At 35.5% G+C, this 21172-nt stretch overlaps 1 protein-coding gene and 1 long non-coding RNA gene across 3 annotated transcripts in view; both read left to right on the plus strand.

Moving 5' to 3' along the window:
- OLA1 (Obg like ATPase 1) overlaps positions 1-21172 on the plus strand; it is a 174435-nt gene that overhangs the window by 130619 nt on the left and 22644 nt on the right. The gene's annotated exons all lie outside the window — the stretch shown is intronic.
- Positions 9729-19143, plus strand: LOC116561148. The gene is made up of 2 exons (XR_004273310.1): positions 9729-9896; positions 10220-19143. It is a non-coding gene; the product is annotated as an uncharacterized LOC116561148 (long non-coding RNA).

Genomic DNA, 21172 nt, shown 5'->3' on the forward strand with positions numbered 1-21172 from the left:
TTTCATATTCTTATCAAGAGGAAACAATGCAGTAGTGTACTTCTGATTTCTTATGAAAGAGATAATTATATACGAAAGCATATCTTTTTATATGAATGCAGTAGTACTGACCCTATGCATATTAGGAATTTCCCTTGGCCTGTTTGTGTTTTTTGCAATACTATTTATAGCCAAAGATTTTTATTTGCCAGATGGTTCACTGAATTTAAGAAAGTGATACGTTTGGAAGTGTCAGTTGTAATCTTCATTAGCACCATCTGCTGACTTACTGATTTGTGAGTGATATAATTCATCAAATATGTCAGGACTTTCATCTTTTTCAAACTAGATGAAGAATTTCACTTCACATAATAGGAAAAGTTTTATAAAATTTTTTCTAGCTTCCGGAGATTAAAAGGTTTATACGTACTTTTTAAAAAATAAGCGTTCCTTAGGATTCTTTCCTGTGAAATTAAAATATATATTCCCTATACATGTACACATGTTTATAATCTAGGAAATGAAGTATAAAGTTTGGTTTATAGCTATACAGTGTTCTTCAAATTACAAATTATTAATGTACACAAAGAATTTTCTTGCTTCCCTACCCTACTCACTTTGTTGAATAATTCAAAGACAACCCTCTTAAAAATCTGCACTGGAAATTAAGGATCTCTGAGTCATATTTTGTTCCCAACAGTCTGAGTTGGGATGAGCTACACTCTTAGAACCAGAGTTGACAAGGTTTGGGTTTGTGTCCCTGCCCAAATCTCATGTTGAATTATAATCCCCAATGTTGGAGGAGGGGCCTGGTAGGAGATGATTGGATTGCAGGGGTGGATTTCCTTCTTGCTGTTCTTGTGATAATGAGTGAGTTCTCATGAGATCTGGTTTAAAAGTGTGTAGCACCTACCCTTTTGCTCTCTTCCTCCTTCTCTGGCCTGCCGCACCTGATTCCTCTTCACGTTTGCCACGACTGAAAGTTTCCTGAGGCCTCCCCAGCCATGCATCACAGCCTGCAGAACCGTGAGCCAATTAAACCTCTTTTCTTTATAATCGCCCAATCTCAGGTAGTTCTTTATAGCAACTCGAGAATGGACCAATACAGGATTTAGACTAATAGTTGTTGAAGAAGATAGAGGAGAATGTTGAAGCTTGGAAATCTTAGTACTGTTGGGAGTGGGAAAAATAGGGCAGGACTTTGGGAAGGATTTAGAATGGAGGCTCAAGATAGTTTATTGGATTTGAGTAACAGGTTTTCCTGGGAGAAGCCTGGAGAAAAGAAAAGGTGAACAATGTCAGTGTTTTGCCTAATATGCCCTGCTTGTGCGGGATAGGAGGAAGAGTATTATTTGTCTCTACTCTTCTCTGCTATGCAACATGTTCCCCAGGCATAGCATCTACCTTCGGGCTTAATGTTGTAGTTTAACGATTTGATGAGTTAAATAGACTTGAAGGCTAGCCTAAAATGCTAGGTAATTATATGCTGTATAATTAACAGTATATTAATAATACTGTTTCTGTAGGGAAAATGAATCCTAAAAAACTGGAGAATATGGTTTATTTGCAACCTAGGGAGTAGATGCTACCAAGGAGTTTGCTGTATTAAAAAGAATACTACTTTAGAATTTGAAATACAAGTACTGTGGTCCTTACATGCTCCTATAACTAGCTCTTTGACCTTGACGATTTAAATTACTTAGCCTTTCATGAAGAAGATAGTTCACTGAGATTGTTCATATAAAATGTCTTCTGTATAAATAGTGTTTCCCAAATTTAGTTATAGCTCAAAAAGAATTCAGTAATAGAAAAAGTACTTGTTTGGCCTTGTGAATGCATCCTTTGGGTACATTACCTTGGTTTTTATTTCTGTTATATGGATTAAGGAACAAATACATCATGTATAAATATAGCAGTGAGACTCCCAGGATATCACTGCCATCTTCTGTACAACCCCATCTGCTTTTTCAGGTTGGGCTCTATAACTTCATCATTTGCAGCTTAGAGGATTTTATTGTCACCCTTGGCTTCCATTAGAGTAAATCATTCTTTTTTTACACAGTTTACAATGTGTATAGTCTTTATGTAAAATAGTGTTAAAGTAGCATGATTTAAAAAAAAAAATTCATTCTTTTAAAAACCTTTTAAAACAGTTTCATTGTGACCTCCTATATCTCAGTTTCTCTGTTTTTTGAATGTGTGTGTGTATATATATATATGTATATGTATGTATATGTGTGTATATATATATATATATATATATATATATATATATAAAATGTTGGAGCTGAGACAGTGAAAGTTAGTAGAGAATTAAAGATCATCTCTAAGCTTCCCTTCCAGGGTTAGACTCTTAAAATTTTAATGAAGTAAAGCAAATTCACAAAGAAAAGATGCCCATGCAAATATCTGGTTTGTCATGCTACGTTTTTCCTAATTGTGTACAGAGCATTCCTGAGATTGCAGATACTCAATTTCAGAGCAGCTTTTCTGGACTGGGTTGCAGATAAGACCTGGGCTTTTTTCGGACTCTCATTCCCTCTTCCATATCTTAAGCCCTTGAAAATAAGTTTTTTCTGCATCTCACCATTTTTCTTCCCATCTTTCCTCATAGTGGGCAGCTGTTGCTTTGGCTAGAATAAAAACAAAGTGAAAATAAATTTCTTTTTGGAGAATTGGCATATCTATATTTGAGATCAGTAACATTACTTAAACTATTACATTCCTTTATTCTAAATTGACCTAGAAAGCATTTCCCATTAAAAACATTAGATTGTGAGACTCACACTCAAAATCCTATTTAATTCACAATGTAGTAGAAATATAATAATTTGAGAAATATTTTGGTATCTGTGACCATTTTTTACTACCAGTTTTAAAATTCTGCTTTTTAAAAATGTGTTCTAAAATAACTGACTTATGAACTTTGCATATACTCCTATTTATATAAGGCTAGGACTGCACATGGTGTGCAATCTGTCCTTTTTCCTTTTTTTTTGAGACACACCTAAGCTGGAGCGCAGTGGCACCATCTTTGCTCACTGCAACCTTCACTTCCAGGTCCAAGCAATTATTCTGCCTCAGCCTCCTGAGTAGCTGGGATTACAGGCGCCTGCCACCATACCCAGCTAATTTTTTGTATTTTTAGTAGAGATGGGGTTTCATCATGTTGGCCGGGCTGGTCTTGAACTCCTGACCTCATGATCCACCTACCTCGGCCTCCCAAAGTGCTAGGATTACAGGTATGAGCCACCATGCCCGGCCACAATCTGTCTTTTTAATGCTTTACATCAAGAAAAGAAGCAAAATTAGATTTAAAAAAAAAAAAACCTGTCATTATAAATCCATATTTCAAATTTATGTTCCTTTTGAAGACTGTGAGCTCATTGAGGAGGTAGGTACTGTTTTCTTTTTCCTTTTGTAAATAAATAATTATTAAGTCCTTCTGTGTGTCATGTATTATCTTAGGTGGTGAAGAGAAAAAATCCTTGCTACTACAGGGCTTATAGTCTCATGTAGTAATAGACATCCACCAAACAGACATTTAATATAATGCAGGGAATGTTTAGGACCATGATTTAAAACAAAGCAGAGTAAGAGGAAACTGTTTTAGTTAGGGTGGCTCAGGAAGACCTTATGAAATAAGGATACAGCCATGAGAGAATCCAAGGAGAGCTCAGTCCAGGGAGAGGAAACTGCAAGTACGAAGGCTCTGAGGCCGCTAGATGGAATAAAAAAGAATACGAGATATAGGAATACAAGTTAAAGGAGACAGGGATCAGTTGGTGTAGAGCGTAATGGGGCATCAAAAGGGAATAAAATGTGAAGACAACCACTTGAAAAGAACATAAATATTCTTATTTAAGTACATTCCATTGAAATAGATTTTAAATGTGCTCTAAAATTTAATTTGGGTTTTAAGAATAACCATCATGTATTTTCTAGTTTGCTTTAGTTGATTTCTTATAGTTCAGAAATATTTTTGATTGCTAAGTGCTTTAAACAGCTTTTAAAGTAATAATTGCTGTTTATTTCACATTTTATCTTTTCTTTTCCATGCTTGTCTAGTGACTTGTTGAATCACGCTACCAATTATGGAGGTTTTTTTTTTTTTTTTTTGAGACAGAGTCTCGCTCTATCACCCAGGGTGGTGCAGTGGCCCGATCTCAGCTCACTGCAGCCCCCGCCTCCCGGGTTCAAGTGATTCTGCTGCTAAGCCTCCTGAGTGGCTGGGATTACAGGCGCCTGCAACCATGCCCAGCTAATTTTTGTATTTTTAGTAGAGATGGGTTTCACCATGTTGGTCAAGCTAGTCTGGAACTCCTGACCTCATGATCCTCCTGCCTCAGCCTCCCAAAGTGCTAGGATTACAGGCATGAGCACTTTTTAAAAGTTCTTCGATGTATGACTTCAAAGAAATAGATCGAACTTCATTAAGACATAACAGCAGCCTACATTTGTCTGGAGCCTTACAGGGTTTCAGCTTACGTTATTTCATTTGATCATCAAATTCCAGGGTGGCCCTCATTACACTATTACATTGGCCTTGAATTGAATTTTTACTAAAATGAAGCATTTTTTTCCTTTTCTTTTTTCAGAGACAGGGTCTCCCTCTGTTGCCCAGGCTGGAGTGCAGTGGTGCAATCATGGATCACTGCAGTCTGGACCTACCTGATGGGCGTGGGTCACCACACCCAGCTAATTTTTGTATTTTTTATAAGAGTCAGGGTTTCACGTGTTGCCCAGGGTGGTCTAGAACTCCTGGGCTCAAGCAATCCATCTGCCTTGGCCTCTCAGAGTGCTGAGATTACAGGTGTGAACCACTGTACCTTCCCATAATGAAGCATTTTCATCATTGGAATAAGAGTTATGCATGTTAGTTTAGGAATAGGTTACGCCAACAGAGAAAGGAATAAGATTTGTCTTTCCATTAGCAAAGATTTAGCAGTGCCTTTTTAGTACTTTAAATATTTGTTATTGAAATCAAGGGATAGTCGTCAATGTTCCTGGGTGATAATCAGCATTTTTCTTAGAGATTCTTTTAAAAGAATATTATAGTCTGTGGAAAATGTTGGATTTAATCCATTTTGAAATTTAAAAGGAAAAAATTAAATAACATCTGTTCACTGGTAATCATTTTTAGCTTTTTTAATGATATTTTAAAAGATTTTCCCCCAGGTACATGTATGGATGCCTGACATGAAGGTCACTAATACTTTTCAAACATAATTTATATTTTAAATTGTTACCTTTTAAGTTTTGTCATTTTTCTTTTGTATGTCCTGCTTCCCCCTTCCTCCATTTAATGTAATTGATTGAGCTTTTCTTATACCAAACTAAAAGACATCCATAGCAACCATTATTTATTATTGAGTTCCTGCTATGTGATGGGTATTCTGAGCTTGGAAATTGCTGAGATGTATGGTATTGTACTTATTAAGCAGATATCATGCCCATTTTACAGATAGGGCAGGCAGTTGGAAGGATTATAAAACATGCCCAAGTTCTTGAAGCAGGTAAGTGGTAGAAATAGATCAATTTGACTTGAATGCACCTGCTCCACACAGAATGACTGATAGCCAAGTGACAGTACAAGATATGTTTGTGAATTTCCAGAAATCTTTGAAAATATCACTTTAGCAACTTTAGCATTTTGCTCTATTTTGTCTCAGAAAGTTTAATCTCTTTCAGATTGTTTAGGATTTTAGTTAATAAAAAGAACAACCCTCAAGACAACATTTGTGGGGTTTTTTTTAAGGATAATAAGCATTTGCTGCTGCTGTTTTTGCCTTGTCTTGTAATTTTATTAACCATTTAATAACATTGTTAAGAGACAATAGCAATATATTTTAGTACCCACCTTAGCATCCATTTTTAAGCAATGGTCACGTATAAAAATTTTGGTGGAGAAAATACAGTGGCTCTTATTGAAACTGAAATTAAAAATTATATAAAATCGCCAAGTCTAAAATAGTGGGTGGTATAGGATAAACCCCCAAAAACATAGCTATAACCACAGATTGGTTTTTATATATTGATATTATAAAGAAGATTTGACTTTTTCTTTTATAGCAAACCATAATTTGTTAAAAATTATTCTTCAGCCAGGCACGGTGGCTCACTCCTGTAATCCCAGCACTTTGGGAGGTTGAGGAGGGTGGATCACCCTAGGTCAGGAGTCCGAGACCAGCCTAACCAACATGGTGAAACCCCATCTTTACTAAAAAAAAATACAAAAAATTAGCTGGGTGGAGTAGTGGGCACCTGTAATGCCAGCTACTCAGGAGGTTGAGGCAGGAGAATCACTTGAGCCTGGGAGGCAGAGGTTGCAGTGAGTCGAGATTACACCATTGCACTCCAGCCTGAGCAACAAGAGTGAGACCCCATTTCAAAAAAAGAAAAAAGAAAAGAAAAATAATGACAATAATAATTCTTCACTGATGGGGTGAGGGAGTTGATGTCAAATAAATAGGGAAGTGAGAGAAAACCACATGCGTTCGTTTGTTTTCTGCTGCTGTAACAGAATACCACAGACTAGGTACTTTATAAAGAAGAGAAGTTTACTTGGTTCATGGTTCTGGAGCCCGGGAAGCCTGAGAGTATGTCACTGGCATCTTCTGAGGGTCATTCCATGGCAGAAAAGCGGAAGGCAGAAACAAGTGGGAGACAGAAAGCAGAGTGTGTCAAACTCATCCTCTTTATCAGGAGCCTCCTCCTTAAATAACTAACCTACTCCCATGATTATAGCATTAACCATTTCATAAGGGGTGAGCCCTAATGACCTAGCCACCTCTGAAAGGTCCTACCTCCTAATCCCATTGCACTGGGGGATTAAATTTCCTAACACGTGAATCTTGGGGGATGCATTCAAACCACAGCACTGTGAGGTAGAACAACGGCAAATCATTTGTATACCTAATGTTTTATTTGTAGTAGTTGTCATGTCAGTCAACACTTCATACTTGACCTTATGCCAGTTTTATTTAAGATTCCCAACAAGCATGTAAAGTAGTACCATTATTACCCACATTTTAAGAAAATGAAAAGCAAAAATGGAGATTTTAAGGAACTTAGCCAAAATTACATAACCAGTCAGTGGTGCCAACATTCAAACGTAAGCAGTTCATCTGCAGAACTCGTATTCCTCACTAACTACTAAGCCATAGTATCTCAGGACTAGGGCACTGGTGAATGCTGGAAAGGTAGACAAGCACTGAGAAGTATGTCATATGCTAGTCATATTTCCTATTACTATAAATTTCATTTTGGTAAGGTTTGTCATTAGATAGTTCATGCACTATAAAATTGAGACTAAAAATTCGTTATAACCTAATTAGAGAATGCCAACTGAGAGTAATATTTTTTTTTTAAATTGTATCTAAAATTCCATCTTTAATTTTATGGACTTATCTCTAAAAACTATTTTCCAATTTAATACCCTTTGAAGGGACAGTACATAAAATAGTTTATATATTTTTTATATTGAAAATACATATTATTGCTGCTTTTCTCAAGATAACTACTTTCTTCGACCACTTGTTTTGTGTGTTTGTTTTTAACCATGTACTGAATTATTGCTTCCTTGCATTTTCACTAACTTGGATTTGTTTTTGAAAAGTACTTTGCGAATAGGGAAGTGTCTGAGAGTGTGTGTGTTTGTACCTATCTTACGTATCTCCTTTTTTTTGAGGTGGAGTTTCGCTCTCGTTGCCCAGGCTGGAATGCAATGGTGCGACCTCAGCTTGCTACAACCTCCACCTCCCGGGTTCGAGTGATTCTTCTGTCTCAGCTTCCTGAGTAGCTAGGATTACAGGCACATGCCACCACGCCTGGCTAATTTTTGTATTTTTAGTAGAGACGGGTTTCACCATGTTGGTCAGTCTAGTCTCGAACTCCTTACCTCAGGTGATCCGCCCACCTCGGCCTCTCAAAGTGCTGGGATTACAGGTGTGAGCCACTGTGCCTGGCCACATATCTCCTTTATTACCTGAAATACAAATGGATGATTTGTATAATGTTCTGGTTTGGTACTATATTAGTGCATAGCAATATAATGAACATTGTATATGCATATGTGCATATACATCCAATTCGGGCAAAATTAATGACTACCATTTGTTGACCATCTATTATATGCTGGACTTTGGGGTGTTTACATATGTTCTATCATTTCATTTAATCCTCATTACAACCTTGGAAGGCAAATTTCTATCCGTATACTAACAGGAACCTAAAGCTCAGAGAAGTGAAGAAACCTAGTTAAATATTTTGGAAACTTCTTTTAGCTTAAAGTCATGAGAGAGAGTATAAAACATTTTATGAATTTATAGCATGCTTTTCATGCAACAGAAGTAGACAAAGAGTTTTATCTTGTTTGTATCCTAGTGAAAATTACACAGAAACTTATACCTCTTTGTAGAGCAAACATAATTGCAGTGTTTTGTGTAAGCATGAGTCAAGATTGGTTGGTTACCTTATGGCCCTTGGTTTCCTCACCTGTCAGAGAGAGTAATGCTTTTCTTATAGAATTACGAGAATTAAATAAAATATGTTACATATGTTAAATGAAATTATCCTGTGGCAGAAATTATTCTGTGTCAGATCCGTTTGACTTGATATATAATTTATTTAATTCTCATAATTCTAAGAGAAAAGCATTTGTATGTGTATGAACATAGATAGATTTATAGTTAATTGGTTAGTTCCTGGCAGTTGTAATTACATAATAAACTCTCTTAACTAACTTAAGTCCTGCTTATATAAAATGTTGCAATTAGGCCAAATGTAGTGGCTCATTCCTGTAATCTTAGTGCTTTGGGAGACCAAGGCAGGAGGATCCCTTGAGGCCAGGATTTCAAGACCAGCCTAAGCAATATAGGTACATCCTATGTCTACAAAATATAAAAACATTAGCCAGGCACAGTGGCATGCACCTGTAGTCCCAGCTACTCAGGTGGCTGAGGCAGGAAGACCACTTGAGCCCAGGAATTTAAGAGCAGGCTGGGCAACATAGTGGGACCCTCTCTCTACAGAAATTAAAAAGAAATTAGCCTGGTTTATGGCCTGCACCTGTAGTCCCAGCTGTGTGGGAGGCTGAGGTGGAAAGATTGCTGGATCCCAGGAATTCAAGGCTGTGGTAAGCTATGATTGTGCCAGTGCACTCCAGCCTGGGTGATCACGTCTCAAAAAAAAGTTGGTCAGTTGTGGTGGCTCATGTCTGTAATCCCAGCACTTTGGGAGGCTGAGATGGACACATCACTTGAGGCCAGGAGTTCAAGACCAGCCTGGGCAACAAGTCAAAAACTCTTCTCCACTAAAAATAGAGCAACAACAAAAAAAGCCAAGCATGGTGGCACATGCCTGTAATCCCAGCTACTTGAGAGGCTGAAACATGAGAGAATTATTTGAATTCAGGAGGTGGAGTTTGCAGCAAGTGTGTGGAGATAGAACCTGGAAGGCAGAGGTCACAGTGAGCCAAGATTGAGCCCAGAAGGCAGAGGTTGCAGTGAGCAGAGATTGCACAATGCCACTGTACTCCAGACGGGGTGACAGAACGAGACTGTCTCAAAAAAAGGAATCCTTAGCAAACTAACACAGGGATAGAAAACTAAATACCGCATGTTCTCACTTATAAGTCGGTGCTAAATGATAAGAACTTAGGAACACAAAGAAGGAAACAATAGCCACTGGGGTCTACTTGAGGGGAGTCGGTGGGAAGAAGGAGAGGAGCAGAAAAGATAACTATTGGTTACTGAGCTTAATACCTGGATGATATGTACAACAAACCCCCGTGATGTGTTTATGTAACAAACCTTCACAGGTACCCCTAAACCTAAAATAAAAATGTTTTTAATTGTGATCATGTTTTAGGACTGGAAGAGAAAAATCTGTGATAATGTTTTTATTATTTAAAAGTGGTTTTTTCGGCCGGGCACGGTGGCTCACGCCTGTAATCCCAGCACTTTGGGAGGCCGAGGCGGGTGGATCATGAGGTCAAGAGATTAAGACCATCCTGGTCAACATGGTGAAAACCCGTCTCTACTAAAACTACAAAAAATTAGCTGGGCATGGTGGCACGTGCCTGTAGTCCCAGCTACCCAGGAGGCTGAGGCAGGAGAATTGCCTGAACCCAGGAGGTGGAGGTTGCGGTGAGCTGAGATCACGCCGTTGTACTCCAGCCTGGGTAACAAGAGCGAAACTCTGTCTCAAAAAAATAAACAAATAAATAAATAAATAAAAGTGGTTTTTTCCTGAGTCTTACTTTGAAAAATTATATGGAATAGTTTGCATGGCATATTCCTTGCATCGTAGAACTTTCTCTGCTTCAGGCCAAATTGAAATAGAGACAGAAAACAAAGAGACCAAGAGAGGATATGGAGAATATCAACCATTTGTTTCCTTTCCTGTATTCAAAGACAAACATCTTAGTTGTCTGGATCTATTGAAATTAGTACTTGTTAAAGCTTTTAAATGTTACTAGAATACATTGTTAAAGCCATATCTAATTAAATTTTTCTGATTAAGCATGATTAAATAATTGTTTCAGCAATTACACAGTTCATGATTATGGTGTGTGATGGGACGCTATTTTCTTTTAAATCTGTTATTAAGTAAAATATGTATTGGTGGCCAAGTATAAGTTTTAGTGCGACTTGCTGTCTCTTGGAAATTTTGCATATATAGCTTAAAGACCAGTGGAGTAGATTGGGAAGTTCTGTCAGCTTCATAATTTTGGAAAACAGAAACAAAAGAAAAAACAATGCTGATTAAACATTCTTAGCCATAAGAAGATATGTGAGTGTGGCTTAGCTAATAAATAATACCTACTTTCTTACTATGTATCACTTAATGACATTTTTTGCTATGAAATATATAATAGTTATGCATTTGCTATTTTGCAGTTATTTCACTGCCCTATTAACATCAAGGGTAACTGATTGTTGTATTAGTAGTTCCTGACAAATAGAAATTATTTGATATTCTATGCCATTTCTGACAAGATATAAAGTTTTGACAAACACATATGGCACAGCAAGTGTCCAATTCTAAAGAGCAAAATAAATGCAAACCACCATTATGGTGAACACAAACAGCCTGAAAGCAAGTTATCAGTAAGCAAATAATTGTTGAACTGTTATGAATGGAATAGGATGTTGAAATAGGGCATGATTGGCTGATGTTACATATGTCCTTGATTACCTTCCTTGTGCTTTTATCCTAATAAGTGACATTCTTTGTATTCCCTTGGATGGCTAGACAGTCTGACACTGAAGAAGAATAAATATTGCATGTGGTACACATTAAGCTGTCATCCAAGACAGCATTTATAAAAAGTAACTGAGAAATTCATAAGAAATTCTGCACTGCTCCAGTTTCCTGGCTCCAGTCATAATTGTCAAAGTTCTTGACACATTCAGGTCTTCAGAAATGATTTAGGTTTACAGTGGTTTGGTGTATGAATAATTATTATGGATTTGAGTTCTCATATTGCCTTTGGATGTTAATGTTGGTTACCAAAATGTTATATTTTATGATAATTTTTATTTTAAGAAATGTCTCTATATTGATAATTGTGACATATCTTCCACCTTACAGACTTTCATCAAAGGCTTTTAGACAATTCATGTAATTGAAAGGAAGAACAGAAGTTTTTAAATGTTTACATTATCTTTAATCTGTTGGAAAATATTGCTTGCTTGTGTTTAGTGCTAGCAAACAATTTTGAAAATAAGTATTTTTATTTTTCTTCCCTAGCAACATTGGAAAGCCTTCAAACAGTCTAAATGAATACCATTTTAAAACTATTTCCAAAAAAACCAAATCACTGATGTTTCATTTTAAAATATTGTATGCTTTTATTCACATACTTTTGTTATTTTAACATAGTTCTTTGAGGCAAGTGAGTATTTTATTTGCTGCAGTCACTATTTTCTCTTAAAATTTCCTTCCATAGGATGGTAGGTAGAAATTAAGATATAATATTATACTGCAATAAGCATACCTAAAGAAAGAGGTAAATTATGAATGTAAATTTAGAGAGCACATTTTAAGCCCCTTTGTCTTTCTTTAAAACACCTCCCCTTTTTAAGCTATCTATATGGTATATAATGTCTGAAGGATGCCCCCTCCAAATTATTTTTATATTTTTGTAATCTGACACAATTATCTTAAACCATTTGAAATTAAGCAATTAGTAGTCTCATTCTATAATCAAATCAAGAATATAGTATATTCTATCAGCTGGTGATTTCTAAAATGTGATTAAGTATCAGAATGATTTAGGATCCAATACCAATATGAAAATAAAATAACAGCGTTAAGTTCCAAATTCTGAGCCCCTGTTTTAGGGGAATGAGTGGACAGTGAGGGTTTCTGTAACAACTGTATTTTATGTTGGTTTTAATATTTATAATATTAATTTGGGAAAATGTTTAGGATGCTGTCTTTGCTTCGAAATCTAAACTATCCATTTAGATTGAAGAAACTTTTCTCCAAGTATAACACTACTCCAATGTTACCTATAGCTTTTAACTCTCTAGGCCACTACAGAGCACAAAATATTTGCCCAACTGGTAAATTGAACCGTGAGTCCCACTGTGGGAAATTGCTTTGCTGTGCTCCAAACAGCAGTTATCTTAGTAATTGTACCTGAATTCTTTGTGGCTAATAGAGCGTAGACGTCCATTTTACAAACAGAAAATTATTTCTCTTAAATACTTTTAATTATAAAGTCCCCAAATAAAATGTGAGCCAGTAGACAATAGTGAGACATTAAACCACATCATTTTTAATTGTTAGTGCAGAAAAGTGAAATTCTTTTTTCCTTTTAGTGTAAAACTGTACATATCCGACATTTCACATTCTAAACTGGAGCTCCCAACAAGGAGCTTATCAGAGCAAATTGTCTAGTCCATCCCCTTCCTCACTCAAAACCTAATGACCCTTTATCATCATGGTTTAGATTGCTGGACACAGATGTGAGAAAATACAAGTAATCTCCAGGTAACTACAGTAGCTGCACTGATGTTCTCAGAGAACTGACTGCTGGGAAGATAAAGAGCTTCCCACAGAGTCTGTGACTTTCTGGCAGCAAGGCACATCATGAGCTCATACATGAAGTTTTATTTGCTGAAGATTCACAATAAGATGCATTAGAACATTCAGCAGGGACTCTTTTTAGATGAGCACAGAAATTCTGGAGGGTTATTAGTTGATGCACCAGTGCATAGCGTCACACTAAAATAAGAATAATTCTACAATAATCCTTTCCATGTACACCAAAGATTATGACCACAATGCGGCATTATTATTGACTTCTTTTCTTGATATTTATATAATCTACTAAACTCTAATCACTTTCTCTTCACAAATGGCTGAACTTCTTGCTGAAAACAGTTTGGTTATGGTTTTTAATAGGAAAGCAGAACAGCAGTTTCTCAAACTTTAATACTAAATTGCATTTCAAAGGACTTGTTTGTGGCCAGGTGCTCTGCTTTTGTTAGCTGCTTAGATTGTGATCAGTGAGGTAAACTCATTTATCTGTTTGCATGCAATTGAGTAATTTACCATGAAAAGAATGAGTGGTTTTTGGATAAAGGTACTGCACCTGTAGCTTAAGTTTTATAATTGTTAGTTTGACTATTATTTGCAATGATCATAGTTTCATACTGCTTTAGAAAACAACAATACAAAATATATTTACTTATTTATATATGAGATGTTTTGTTTTTAGTTAATGAATTTGGTTTAAGTTTACTAGATTGGGGTGAATCAATATGAATTATACTGTCTGAACTTCAGGTGTGTATTTCTTTTTAAAAACCATTTGCTTGTCGTATTTTTAAAAAGCAAATTAATTTTGTTTCTATAAAACACTGTAACTACTAGATTAGGAATAGTGATATTACTTTTGTATGTCTTCAAATGGTTTTTAGAAATTATTATTTTAATAGCTGAAAGATAAAGATAGTTTTCAACAACCAGTATTGGTTAAGCAGTTGACAGCCAACCAAAAGAGATACTGAGATATTTGATTCATTCTTATATGGTTGTGTGTCCTATGCACCTAGCTTAATTGTTGCTGTTTATGGAAAATATTGAAACACTCAGAAAATTAGAGAAGATACTAGTTAAATCTTTTTGGCTAGGTTCGTACTCATTTTTGTTTCAAGAATATTATAATGTACTTTTAAAAACAGTCCTTTGCAAATGGAGCGCCACAATTATATCAAATATATCTGCAATCTTAATAATTAATTTAATATTAAGCTTCTAGTATAGAATAGCCAGTGAGAAAAGTAAAGTTATCAGCAAACAAAACAAACAGATTATCTATAAGTACTGCTGATCATTAGAATCCCTATTATTCTTCTGATAGCAATTAGGGTCACTCTTTTTGGAGATTTTTCTGTCAGTTAAGATTTTCAGTTTACCCTGATATATTTGAAATATTCGTAGTTTCATGGCATAGATAAATCTAGAAAACAGAACACTGAAGAATTGTTTGAGGTGGTGTTATACATTAATTCTGTTTTTAGTTTCCTATAAGATCTAAAGAAAAAACTGTATTTGTTTCCATTTAGCAGCAAATAGGAAACACAGAACTCAAAATTCTACAAAGTACATTTTCCTGCCATCTTCATATTTAAAAGGAAAGAAACCAGAGGAGCATGTGCAGCATAAGATTGTTTTGCATTTTTGTTTTTACATCACCAGATTAAGTATAATGAAACCCATCTGCAAATTGTAGGAACTACTCATTGATTTTTGTCAAGGACCGTAGAGTGGTTTTTCCCTTCTTTTTCTTCTACTTTTTTTTTCTATTTCAACAAGATATACATAAAATTAAAAACCTTGTCTGTTATAAAGTTTTGTTTGAGCTTTTTAAACTGAGTGATTAGCAGAAATAATGACCCTGTCAGCCTTAATCACATTAAAATGTGGTTAACATCATTTAATTTTTTCCACTTAATATGCAAAAATTTCCAGTAGATTTGCAGTGAAGGCCATTGAAATTCCATTAGAACAAGAATAAAAATTTCAGGCATCATTTATTCAGAGAAGGAATAAGGTCTTGACTGAGAACTGCTGAATCTTTCTATTAGAGACACTATGAATCATTACATTGAATTGTACCTATGTTTCAATAGACCTGTGTCTGGCTTTTCAAGTGGTTGAAAATCATGTGTTTTTATCATTTTTCATAAGGAGAAATAAGCCAGAATTGCATAATTATTTTATAAATATTTAAAAGACTACTGAACAGTTTTTGTGCTGCTTCAACCTGCTTAAATTTTAAGTAGAAAGTTGGTTGTACTCTGGAAACAGGATAATGAAATAATTATTTTAAAACATAGAAGAAACTGCATAGCCATCCCACAAAATGGACAGATTGTATTTTAAGTGGTTATGTTGGTATATGCCAAGAAAGAAATTAAGAACCAAGTGACGCTAGCTCTTTCCCAAAGTTCATAGCTTATCATTTGTCAAGCTTCAACTGGTATGTTATGCTGCATTAGCTATGTATGAATTACAACCAAAGAATATTCTACTCTTTCTAGTATTTATTCTTCTATGATCATTTCGATATTTAATTGTTGTAATATGTTCTTAGAATTAAAAAGTAGGAAAAGCTTAATGTTATTTTAAGCAGTGTGTACCATTTATACCTTCTTTGGCATGTGCACATTTGCCAGCATCCTGAAAACTTACATTGTGTGGAATGTTTTTCCCCCATTTAAAAAAACAAAAGTGTTACTGTATATACCTGATAAGCAGAAATGGCTCTCTGGAACCATTCTTATCCTTCGGGTAATTAAGTAATTATACAGTGTTGTGGGTTTTTTTTAATTTGTATTTTGTTACTGAACCATTTGGACCCATTATACAATTACACTGTGTGTACTTTGTAGTAAAAATACCACTGGAAAATTCATCAGGGAAAGTAGTCTATGCATATGCTATTCACAAGGTATAAATTTCTCCCTCCTCCCATTTCTATGTCTGTGAAAATCTCAGAATATTGTCTGCTTTACTCATACCACTTCGCCACATCATGGTTGACTCTGTGCTTCCTCAGAAACACCTTGTCTGACTGCCTTGCCTAGAGTAATCCCCCAGACTCCCTTTTGTTCTCCATCATAAGATCATGTTTATTTCCTTCCGAGCACTTATCACAAGCTGTATAATCTTGCTTACTTGTCTCTTGTTTTTGTTTTATTTGTTTGTTTTCTTGTAAGAATTTAAATTCCATGAGAATAAGGACCATGCATGTTTTGTTCATTTTGTATCTCTAGTGCTTGGCACTGGACTCAGTAAATATTGTTGATTGATCAAATAGCTGGCTGGATGAAATCCATTGAATTTATCCCCTTTGTTCAACACTGACTTTTAGTCTTCATTAATGAAATATTTGGGTGACTTGAAGTCAGTCTATTCTGGTTAGTTACATCTATGGTTTAGAGCACAGGTGCATAGGCTGTGTATGCCAGGGTTAGCACACACTGCCTGTAATGGAACAGAATATTTTTGTCTAGGACTACACAGTCTCTGTTGTAGCTACTCAACTTTGCCATTGTAATGCAAAAGCAGCCATAGACAATATGTAAACAGATGGGCATGTCATTGTTGGAATAGAATTTTATTTATGGACACTGAAATTTGAGTTTTTGTGTTGTTTTTTTTTTTTGAAATTTGAGTTTTATATAATTTCACTGTCACAAAATATTTTTCTTCTTTTGGTTTTTTAAGTCATTTAAAAACATAAAAATCATTCACTGCACAAAAATGTGTGCAGTGAATTGCTTATCCCTCAGTCATGTGATTAGCCAAATACACATGATACACATGTACACATGATTATATATCTTCATTCATCTCTTAAAGTAGTTCCTCTCTCTCCTGCATCATCAGTTCTTCCTCATTCAGTGGATGTTCCCCAGTAGCATATAAGCATGATGTTATTTCTCTAATCCTAGAACAACAACATATTGTGACTCTGCTTGCCTTTCACACTACTGCTCATTTCTCTCCTTCCTTCTCGAAAGTGATATATTACTCATTGTCACTTGGGCCGCCATGAAAAGCTCAGCAGTCTTCTTTGTACAAATGAAGAAAAAATATCATTTGAAAAGTATAGCTCTCGATTCACAAATTGAGTTTTTGAAAATAAATAGGCAACTTGATACAATAGGAAGATCAGGAACTTTGAAGTCAGGTGGGCTTGAATCCTGCAGCTACCACTGTGACAAATGATACCAAAAATCATTAAGTAGTAAATGAATTTGCATATGTAAAATGCCTGCCAGTTTCTCCTTTCCCTTTCAAAAACATGTGGTTGTGTAGCAGCATATATTTTATTATTACTCTGCAGATTTCCCTTATTTGACAGAAAGCTAGCCTGGAAAGTAGATCATGATTAATAATTCTTCCTCAAAACAATATGACCTTCATTTTGGGGTTGGAGTTCTTGACTAGAGAAAGAGCACTTTCATTCTATGTGCATTTCTCTGTCTCTGTCTCTGTCTCTCTCAGAATAAACCAAACTTAGAAACTTCATGACCCTCTTCTGCTTGGCTTTTGGGTGACCGGCTTATTAGCCTTTCATTTATAATCTCTTCTCTACTGAGTTTTCTCTGTCTGCCATGACTCTTCCCTAGGGATTGGTAATTGCGGGATTCTGTTAACTTTCTTCACTTGCCTTCTGTGCTTATGCCTCAGCTCTAACTTGTGTACCGTTGTTCTCAAACTTTAGAGTGCATTAGAATCATCTGGAAGCTTTATTAAACAGATTGCAGGACCTCACCTTCAGAGTTTCTGATTGAGATGGGGCCTGACAATTGTCCAGCATGCTCCCAGGTGATATTGATGTTCCTGATACTTGGATGATACTTTGAAAAGCATTGCTCTCTGCTAATGATTTATAAATCTAGCCTTCGTTTCTCCTCTTTGCCCTTTACAAGCTTCATTATTCCTGATTGTCAACGAGAAATCTTCATTTGAATATTCTCTTATCATACTAAATGTAAGATTTATAAAACTAAACTCCCTGTTTTTTTCTATAGTAATATCCACAATGAAATCTACTTTCAGATTTTCCTGTCTTTGTTAGCATTGGCACCCTCTGAATCATTTAGACTTGGGCTCTTCAAATCATTTTAACATAACCTCTTTTATACATTATATTCTGTTAATCAAGTTTCATGTTTTTTCTTCTAAATCTCGCCTTTATTTATCTCTTCTTCAGTTACACTGTTTGTCAAGCAAGACTAAAATTGCATCACTTCATTTTGGAGTTAGGTAACTGCCTCCTTACTGTCCTTGACTCTGTTGCTTCTTTTCCTCTGCAGGGCATTCTGATTAGCTTTGAACACTTCCACTCTGCCATTTTTCTTCATGTCACAATCCTTCATTGAAACATAGAAGATTATCTTCACAAACCAGGATAGGCAAAGATCTCTTGGACGAGTCACAAAAAGCACTAACCATAAAAGAAAAAAAAAATGGACCTTGTTATGTCAAAAAAAACTTCTGTTTATCAAAAATCACCATTAAGAAAATGAGTAGATTAGCCACTAGCTGGAAAAATGTGTCCACAGCACAAATATCTGACAAAGGACTTGTTTTCAGAATACATATTTTAAAAATTTCTACAGATGAACAATATAAATACCAGTGACCCAGCTTTTAAAATGAGCAATACTTGAACATATACTTTATAAAAGAAGATAAATGAATAAACATAGAAAGGTACTCAGCATCTTTAAGCCATCACGGAAAGACAGATTATAATCATAGTTGAATATAATTTCATACTTACTAGAATGGCTAAAATAAAAATAACACCACCAAATGTGGACAAGGAAGGGGAACGACCAAAGGAACGTCATGCATTGTTGGTGGGAATATAAAGTGGCACAACTGCTTTGGAAAATTGGCATTTTCATTTAAGTTAAGCATATATTTACATTGTGATACAGTAATTCCAATTTTCAGCATTTACTTAAAAGAAATGGAAACATGTTAATGTCTTATAGATGCATTTATTACACAAAGTAGCAGGCTTATTCATGATAGTTCAAAACTGGAAACAGCTCACATGTCCATCAATAGGAAAATGAATAAGTTGTGGTCTATTTATGCTATGGAAATCAGGCACCTTACCAAGAAAATACACAGAGCAATATGGAGAGGTGAGGATTGACTAGAAGGAAGTATAGGGGAACTTTCCGTGGAAATGTTCCATGTCTTTGTGGGGGAATAGTTACGTGTGCCTATAAGATTTTCAAAACTTATTCAACAGAACATCTAATATCTGTACATTTTAATTATTTGTTAATTATACCTCAATAAAAAATTTTTTTTCTGGAGGCTGAAGCAGGAAGATCACTTGAAGCCAAGAGTTCAAGACCAGCGTAGGTATCATAGTGAGACTACTGTCTCTTAAAAAATTGACTTAAAAATTAGCTGGGTGTAGTGGTGAATGCCTGTATTCCCAGCTACCCAGAAGGCTGAGGGTGGGAGGATTGGTGAGCCCAGGAATTCCAGGCTGCAGCGAACTATGATTGCACAATTGCACTCTAGCCAGGGCAACAAAGTGAGACCCTGTTTCCCAAAAAAAAAAAAAAAAAAAAAAAAGAAAAGCTATTAATGTCTCGTTGTTTCCTACTGGGTGTATATAAACATACATACAAAATGCCTAGAGAGATAAATCAACAGCAGACTTGATCATCTCTGTAAAGACAAGGACAATGCCTGTCTTACTTATTCTTAGCAACCTATTACCCAGCTAGCATAGTGTCTGACACATAGTAAATATTTAATAAATATTTCTTGTGTGAGTAAATATTCTCAATTTACCATGAATATTTTTCCATGTATTTTCATTGCTGTGTGATATATTATTATTTTGGTATACTACATTTTATTGATCCAGGTCCCCCAGTGTTTCTTACTTTGGTTACTTTTTTAAAAAATAAAATACATTAAACATGGATGCAGCCATTCAAGAAAATACATTTGTCTTAACCCCAGCCAACACTGGGTTATTTTTGTTTTAATCTTTACCAATTTAATAGACAAATAGTGGTATTTCATTTTATTTCTTTGATTACAATGGAAAAATAAGGTATATTTAATAACTATTAGACTAATTACTAGAAGATGGAAACCTATTCTGTATCTCCACTGGGAACAAAATTTAAAATGGACTTAAGTCAATTACATAGCATTTGAGTTCTCATTTATGATTATTATTTTGATACTAAGAGGAGAAGTCTTAAAGTAGGAGAAACCTCTCAAGAATATTTAATTATTACATGTCATTAATAAAATTATTTTTGGCAATTTATTTTCAAGTAAATTAATTTATATGTTAACAGTAGGTAAACATAAAGGCAATGTGCCTGGGTGATGGAAAGAAACCTTTGCACTGAGGATAGTAGCAAAGGAATAAATGTTTCATCAGTTTTTGTCTTTCCTGATATGGCCAGAGAATGAAGCATATGAAATACCTTTTCATACACAGAGCCAAGTAACAAATGGTTCCATCACTGGCAACTTAGAGTGGCATTTGTTTAGAAAATATAACAAAGTTAGCCAGGTATGGTGGCTCACGCCTGTTATCCCAGCACTTTGAGAGGCCAAGGCGGGCAGATCACAAGGTCAAGAGATCGAGACCATCCTAGCCAACATGGTGAAACCCCGTCTCTACTAAAAATACAAAAATTAGCTGGGCATGGTGGTACAAACCTGTAGTCTCAGCTACTCAGGAGGCTGAGGCAGGAGAATCTCTTGAACCCAGGAGAAGGAGGTTGCATCGAGCCGAGATTGTGCCACTGCACTCCATCCTAGTGACAAGGCAAGACTCTGTCTCAAAAAAAAAAAAGAAAAAGAAAATATAATAAATAACAAAGTCAAATATGCTTCTTACTGGTTTACCTCAAATCTATTTCTTGTATAATATTTGCAACCCTAAATAGTTTTATTGCTCCTCCTTAGAAACTGCAGGATTATCACTCAGCAGTAACTTTTAATGAATAGCAAAACTTGTTATTTGTCTATACAATGGACAGAACAATTTAAGGAGGAAAGGAAAGAAAAAAATGCCTTTGAAGTGGTTAGTGCTTAGACCTGCCTTCTCAGATAAAACTGATTAATAGCCACAACACAAGTAAATACAACACAATTCTGATTA

This window comes from Sapajus apella, unplaced genomic scaffold, assembly GCF_009761245.1.
Source record: "Sapajus apella isolate SASKATOON/1434 unplaced genomic scaffold, GSC_monkey_1.0 scaffold28, whole genome shotgun sequence".
Lineage (NCBI taxonomy): Eukaryota > Metazoa > Chordata > Mammalia > Primates > Cebidae > Sapajus > Sapajus apella.